Source organism: Grammomys surdaster, unplaced genomic scaffold (genome assembly GCF_004785775.1).
Source record: "Grammomys surdaster isolate TR1022 unplaced genomic scaffold, NIH_TR_1.0 169, whole genome shotgun sequence".
Taxonomy (NCBI): domain Eukaryota; kingdom Metazoa; phylum Chordata; class Mammalia; order Rodentia; family Muridae; genus Grammomys; species Grammomys surdaster.
In genome coordinates this window covers 1524262-1530118 of record NW_021604617.1, presented here as the reverse complement: position 1 = coordinate 1530118, position 5857 = coordinate 1524262, and the positions used below count along the sequence as shown (strand labels likewise).

Genomic DNA, 5857 nt, shown 5'->3' with positions numbered 1-5857 from the left:
CCAGTAGCTGTTTGTTCAGGAGTCACTCTGAGGCATGAAAACAGCAGGTGTTAAGATACACTCCATCTTTGGCTCTTCTTTTGCTTTTCTGTGATCCCTGAGCTCACTAGAGCAGCTCTCAGACATCTGTACTGCAATCCCTCTGACCTGCTGTAAGTGAGTTAGCGGACCCAGATAAACAAATCTAAAAGTCAAACTCTTAGTTTTATCTATTATTTCTCATCAGTTCTTTCTTGGTTCTATGAATCTTATAACCTTGGGCTCCTGGGAGAAGGCTTCTCTGTGCTGCAATCCAGAGTGGCCATCCATGCAATGGCTGTATTTACTATTATGAAGAAGAATCTAGAAATTATTATAGCAAATTATGCTCTCATTACTTGCTTCTTTAAAGCTCATCAATATTTAGACATTAATGAAACACTAGAAGACAGAAGATATAAATTTTTCCCAATGGACTTTTGGAGTTATCTCACATACAAACACACACACACACACACACACACAATCACACACAATCACACACAAAAATGTATTTTTTAGCATTTCATATGTGAAAACTATATTTAAATAATATTCAGTCTTCTCTATTTCTTCAATTCTTTATGTACCTCAGCCCAACTCCTCAAATTGCTTATTTTTTATTCCTTATTACATGTATTTAGTATATAAATAATATATAGATTCTTTATGATATATGTACATATATATAAATACAACCTTCTGAATTCATTTTGTGTTGCTCATATGTACAGTGCTTAGGCCTGACATTTGGGATTTGATAACTTAATGAGGGGGAGGTTTCTTCCTGAGAGCAAACAAATCCTCTCTCTTCAACAATGAATTACCCATTCTTTATCTCAAGGCTCAAAGCTAATAACCATAAGTTGTCATGCCAACTTGAATAAAGGAATTTGCGAAATAGGGGAAGATCTAAAACTCACTAGAATAACAACATCTTTACAAAATTACCTCCCACAGGCATCCCATTTTTTTTATATAAAATTAAAGTGTCAGTTTAATCATGAGTAGCACATCATTCCATGGATACTGATATGAGATGTCTTGTGAGCTGACATCTATTGAGTTATCAATTCAGAGAAACCGCTGAGAAGCCCAAGCCTCTGTTTTTGTTCAGGAAAACATTCTGCCAGTTGATAATTGGACTAGCATTTCTTATAAGCAATAGTCTAGTTTATTTATTGATAACAAATCAATTGTTAATATTAATTAATCTTTCACAATCCGAAATCTCAAAGTTAAAGAGTTTCAGAGCAATATAAACATTGATTTTACTGGTCTCTCAAGGGATATCTCTAATGCCTTTCTGGACTAACCAGTTGTTGGGCTCTCCCTGTTTACATTTATGTATTTCTATACATATTTCTGTTCTAGACTGAGATGGCTAAGTTTTAGGTTTTATTGCTATATCAATCATGGGAAAAATGAACTTTCAGAATTAGATACATGTCCTGACACATATTTCCTCAAGGAAAAACAGTATTTGCTGAATAAATGGAGAAACGTATACCACATGCCTTAGGTCAATTTCAGATGCTTTAAGAAAATATCAGATACTAGATAAGTTATAAAGAACAGAAATTCATTTTTGTTATGGTAGCTGAGATGTCGATAAGTATAGCATGGCAATGATAAGCATGTGTGTATTGAAGAACCTCCTCTTCTTGACTGTGGCAGAGGGTATCATTTTGTGAGATTGACAGGCTTAAGTAACTAACAGTTTAAGATTCTTCCTCTTTTTAGAAATGCTATTAAAAAAAAATACTTCCTGACCTCATGATCAAGTCTAACTCTAACAATCTCCCAAAGAACCACTTCCAGACACTATCAATACATTGATTTAGAAACTGATTTCTTTTACCTGGACTTGGGGGATAGCTTCAAACCACAGCTCAGTACCTATGTTCCAGCATAGCTTCAGAAATTGTAGACTATTTTAGGAGCTATAAAGTCACAAGGTTGTTAGACAAAGATAAAATTTCTCCCTAAAGTGGACAGTTCTAGTAGGTCTTTATGAATAGAGACACAGGAGACCAACTCAGAAAAAGAGTAGCTATAAACACATTGGCTGTTAGCAAGAACTGAGTTAATACATATGGGTCATAGTCACAGTGAAAATCTCAAATGTACTGTCTAGGAAGATATGGCTGTTATGGGCTAGTGGGCTGAGACACATCTGAGCAGACAGAAAATGGAGTCAGGAGAAGATAGTACTGCTTTAATCATTTTGCTTTAAGTTTTTATAATTTGCATGGAACTTTTCTCTTTCTCCTTTCAATTTTTGATTGTTTCAGGACAGATGGATGTTACAGAAATGAGATCAGAACAGTGACTATATGATTAACAGATTAAGGGAGTATTGATTATGGATAGGGAACTGATATTGAGAGGATTATTAAGATGTCATTTTGTTAGATATGTTTCCTTAATGTGGGAAGGACAGTTTTTTTGTTGAACAGAAACTTAATGTCATATAGAAAATATTGTCATATAATATGATCTATGTCTCATTTCTCCCTCCAATGAGGATAGGCTTGCCAACATAGTGGGGCACTACTGGTGGCTTTCTCCTCTTCCTGTCATGACTTGTTCCCGGCCCCTCATATCGGTGTACTCTGAAAAGGGGGAGTCATCTGGCAAGAATGTCACTTTGCCATCTGTGTTCAAAGCTCCCCTTCAACTGGATATTGTGAACTGCATTCACACCAACTTGAGGAAAAGCAACAGACATCCCTATGCTGTCAGTGAATTAGGTCATCAGACCAATGCTGAGTCTTGGGGTACTGGCACGGCTGTGGCTCGAATTCCCAGAGTTCAGGAGGCAGGACCCACCATTATGGCCAGGGTGTCTTTAGAAATATGTGTCACGGGGGCCACATGTTTGCACCAACCAAAACATGGAGTTGCTGGAACTGCAGAGTGAACACAACCTCAAAACGATATGCCATCTGTTCTGCCCTGGCTGCCTCGACCTTACCAGCTTTGGTTATGTCTAAAGATCATTGTATTGAAGAAGGTCCTGAACTGCCTTTGGTGGTTGAAGATAAAGATGAAGGTTACAAAAAGACCAAGGAGGCTGTTCAGCTGCTTAAGAAACTTAAAACTCGGAATGACATCAAAAAGTTCTCTGCCTCTCAGAGAATGAGAGCTAGCAAGGGCAAAATGAGAAACCAATGGCAGATCCAGTGCAGGGGATCCTGCATCATCAATAATGAAGATAATGGTATCACCGAGGCCTTCAGAAACATCCTGGAATTATTCTATTTAATGTAAACAAGCTGAACATTTTGAGACTTGCTCCTGGTGGGCATATGGGGCGTTTCTGCATTTAGACTGAAAGTGCTTTCTGGAAATTGGATGTACTGTATGGTATTTGGCATAAGGTTGCTTTCCTCAAGAGTAACTATAACCTTCCCATGCATAAGATGATGAACATAGACCTTAGCAGAATCTTGAAAAGCCCAGAGATCCAAAGAGTCCTCTAAGCACCATGCAAGAAGATTTAGCATAGAGTCTTGAAGAAGAATCAACTGAAGAACCCGAGAATCATGTTGAAGCTGAACCCTTACGCAAAGACTATGTGCAGGAATATCATTCTTCGCCAGGCCAGAAATGACAAACTTCAGGTGAAAAAACTGGGAGTGGCAGCTGCTGTACTGGCAGCCAAATCTGAGAAGGTGGTAGCAGAAAAGGAGATTGCAGACAAGAAGCCTGCTGTAGACAAGAAAGGAAAGAAGTCTATGGATGTCAAGAAACTGAAGAAACCAGCAGAGAAGAAACCTACCACAGAAGAAAAAAAGCCTGCTGCATAAACTTAAAATGTATTAAATTCCAGAGAGCAAATAGAGACAGCCTATTTGAATAAACTAAAGATACAGTGAGAAAAAAAATGGGGCACTACCCATTTAAAACCAGGATGAAGTTCTCAGTCACTGGGTATTCATCCTAAGCCTGTGTGCTCCAAAGGGTCTGACAGTTGCCTCTGTTTCCTTGTGCCTGGCAACACTCCCAGCTTCTCTTTCTTTCCCACCTTTGTCCTGGAGTTCCTGTGCCCTTCTTTTACTATCACAGAAGTTGCAAATATTTATCTTTAATATTCTGGTCTCAAGAAGAAATGGTATTCTGGAGCCCAGTGAGCACACTCACTTAGCATATAAATGCATTCTATTGTGAAAGCAATTGCATGGTAGCAGACAGCAGCAGAGGAGTGAGAATAGTTTATTTTGAAAAGCGTGACTATATACTCAGAACTGAGAACAATGAATGCTGAATTATTTGTGTAATCCTAGGTCTTATGTTTGCCTCTTCTGTGCTTCCTTCTGTCAAGGACATACTGAAATCATACTGTAATGACTTTTAGTCTCTGCCATCCTTGTGAATTTGTACATACTATTTTAAGAAAAACAGCTACCCTGTATTATAATTGCTCTGGAATACACTGGTAGAAAAATTATTCTTTGCCCTGTTTTTTAAATTTGGACTAAATAATATTCTTTCCTAATTTGCACTCAGGTTTGTGTTTGCAGCCTTTTAAAAAAATAATGTATTTAAAACAAGATTTGAGTGAGCATAAAAAGTTCTAGAGTATGAAATATTTAATTCTCCAGAAGATGAAACAGTTCAGTATAATTTCAACCTGCAAGCAAAAAAAAAAAAAAAACCTATTATTTTGCTTTCAGGAAAGATAGAGTCCTTTTCTTAATATAGTAAATATCTGGGTGGGTAGATAGAGGGTGGACTGGGGTCAGCCAATCACTACAGAATAACAAAAGAGTAGAGTCAGTTTAAAATGACGTTGATTCCGGAGGAAAGAAAATTTGGAAAACTATGGACTGCAAACACCTGAAGAGTATTTGATTACTCACTAGGTTGGACAAAGAAGGAGTGAGAAGATTATGAAGACCTCTAAATTGCTTGGGCTCTGCTAGGTTTGAAAGTTAGCCATTCTCAATAGGCCACAGTCATCTGTTCAAACATCCTATAAAAGGCCCTAGTCTAATATCCACTTACTAGTGAGTACATACCAGGCTTGTCTTTTTGGGTCTGAGTTACCTCACTCAGGATGACAGTTTCTTGTTCCATCTGTTGGCCTGTAAAATTCATGATGTACTTGTTCTTAATAACTGTAAATGTACCACATTTTCTGTATTCATTCTTCCATTGTGGAACATCTGAGTTGTTTCCAGCTTCTGGTTATTACAAATAAGGCCACTATGAGCATAGTAGAACACATATCCCCGTCGTATGGTGGGGTATCTTTTGGGTATACACCCAAGAGTTGTATAGCTGGGTCTTCAGGTAGATCTATTTCCAATTTTCTGAGGAACCTCCAGATTGATTTCCAGAGTGGTTGTACCAGTTTGCCATCCTACCAGCAATAGAGGAGGGTTCCTCTTTCTCCACATCCTTGTCAACATATGCTGTCACTTGATTTTTTGATCTTAACCATTCTGATTCGTGTAAGGTGGAATCTCAGGATTTTTTTGTTTTGCATTTCTCTGATGACTAAGGACTTTGAACATTTCTTTTAAGTGCTACTCAACTATTCGAAATTCCTCTGTTGTGAATTCTCTGATAGCTCTACAATCCATTTTTGATTGGGTTGTTTGTTTTTTTTGGAGGTTAGCTTCTTGAATTATTTATATATTTTGCATATTAGCCCTATGTCAGATGTGAGGTTAGTGAAGAATTTTTCCCAATCTGTAGATTGGCAATTTTTCCTATTGACTGTGTCTTTTGCCTTACAGAAGCTTTTCATTTACCTAAGGTCCCATTTTTCAATTCTAACTCAAGAAGGTACCAAGCAGAAGGACCCAAGTAAGGATGTTTCAGTCCCTCT

At 37.7% G+C, this 5857-nt stretch overlaps 1 pseudogene; it reads left to right on the top strand.

The window, feature by feature from the left end:
• Nucleotides 1-2599: 2599 nt before the first annotated feature.
• On the top strand, nt 2600-3830 carry LOC114620449 (annotated as a pseudogene).
• The last annotated feature ends 2027 nt before the right edge of the window (nt 3831-5857 follow it).